This window comes from Porites lutea, chromosome 5, assembly GCF_958299795.1.
Source record: "Porites lutea chromosome 5, jaPorLute2.1, whole genome shotgun sequence".
NCBI classification, from domain to species: domain Eukaryota; kingdom Metazoa; phylum Cnidaria; class Anthozoa; order Scleractinia; family Poritidae; genus Porites; species Porites lutea.
The window spans coordinates 8909033-8910983 of record NC_133205.1 but is presented as its reverse complement, the minus strand read 5'-3'; the positions used below and the strand labels follow the sequence as shown (position 1 = coordinate 8910983).

Here is a 1951-nt window from a genome sequence, read left to right as displayed (position 1 = left end):
ATTTAAGAAACAATGAAAGAGTGATTGAAGTTTTGATCTAACTCTTTTAAGTTTCATTTATTATTAATAAGGAGTTTATTTGCAATCTTTGATAACGCCCACGTGTGAAACTGAATAAAAGTGATTGGTGAAATTAAAAGTCATAAAAAAGCGAATAAACACAACTGTCTTTTTGATAGAAAAAAGGCCGGGAGAGATGATAAAGTAATAAATAAACACGCGTCAAAAAGGTTTTTAAGAGTGATGAACCAATAAATCTTTATTAACACAGGAGTGGTTTTGATGTGGGAAGCTCCGCAGTCGTCCTTGTGACCAACGAACGTTTTAACTACCCGGTTAAGAATTTAAGACAAATAAGAAAAATGCGCAGCGCTAATTGTACGCTTTGTGATAAAATAAAGGCACATATGGAGAACTCTTCGTACAAGATCTTAGCCCTATTTAATATCTTTTCTGGAGTTTTATCTGTGGCAAGCAATCTATTGGTTTTAATAGCAATTTACAATTTTTCTCCTTTGAGAAAAGTTTCAATTTTTTTCATATTATCTCTTGCGGTGGCTGATTTCTTAGTTGGCCTGGTAATGAATCCAGTTTACGCTTGGATATTCTTCGTAAACGCAACTGAAGAGAATCATCCTTTAAGAGTTGCCGAACATTGGTTATGACTTCAAGCGGTCGTGATCTCAACTTTTACCTTGACTGCTGTTTCTATAGAGCGCTATATTGCAGTGACAAAATGCTTGCACTACCTCGAAATTGTCACAGCGAAGCGTTGTTTGTATTGTGTCGCATTGACATGGCTTTTCTCTACCATCTACGCTTCACTTTGCTTTTTCATTCACCGCGCTAAAGATCTACCTGCGTTATGGATTTCTACAACAATGCTAACAGTGTTTATTCCTTTCTTCATCATCTTGTACTGTTATATTTGCATTTTCAAGGCTGCTAGAACTCAGTGTATGCGCATTGCTACGGATAGCAGCAGCACAAATGCGGCGTACTGCAAAGAAGTTCTTAAAAACAAGAAAGCGGCCTGGACTTTGTGTATTGTGATTGGTTTGTTCGCGTTGTTATGGAGTCCCAGTTTTATACTGTCATTATGGGACAGTATGACCGCTGATCCATGCGACAGACGGTGGGTAAATTATCTCTGGTTCTGGGCAAGCTTTTTGTCATTCACAAGCTCGTTTTGTAACCCTTGGATTTACTCCATACGTATGAGAGAATTTCGGTTAGCGTTCTTCAAAATACTGCGCATTAACCATGCATCAACAAACAAAGAAGCTTAATGTTAAACGCTTAATGACTGGTCCCGAGGGACTGACGTCATAGATTTTGCAATGCTGCGCATGCCCGCTCAGAGATTTTGGCGGGAAACAGTTTCATTGTTAGATGTCATGTGACCTCGAAGTTTTTTCGGGGGAGGAGCGCGGGCTCATTTCCCGAACAGCGGCTGGTAATCGACCTACGCGCGCTGTTGGAAAGAAATTTCTGGCTATATAAGTAGGTGTTACGTTCTTTTAGTATGAAGGCTAAAGTAGTAGCAGTGCGTAGCACTTCAGACAGCAGCCAATAAGCATCGAGGAAACACTCACATTACAGTTTTAAGCCAGTCAGGACCGGGTAAAAAATGAGCCCTAACTGAACTGCCTTAATCTGAAACTACATTGTTATAACACACGAAAAAAGTAAACACATTACAGGGTTGGTACAGGTCATGTAAAACCTGGAAGGTCATAGAAATTAAGAATCTTATCTTCCAGACCCTGGAGAGGTATGGAATTCAATTGTCCGTCCTTCAAAGTCATGCAAAATTAAAGTTTTGTTTGATAGATAAGTTAATGCAGATGACAAGGCAAGGACAATGTAAAATAGAGAGGAGTAATTCAGCAGCGCAAACGGCGTGCTTTTTTGGTGGACCCTAGAGTTTGTGTCTGTTGAACCGTTTAAG

At 39.4% G+C, this 1951-nt stretch overlaps 1 pseudogene; it reads left to right on the top strand.

Moving 5' to 3' along the window:
* The first annotated feature begins 362 nt into the window (after positions 1–362).
* Positions 363–1289, top strand: LOC140937859 (adenosine receptor A2a-like; annotated as a pseudogene).
* Positions 1290–1951: the final 662 nt, after the last annotated feature.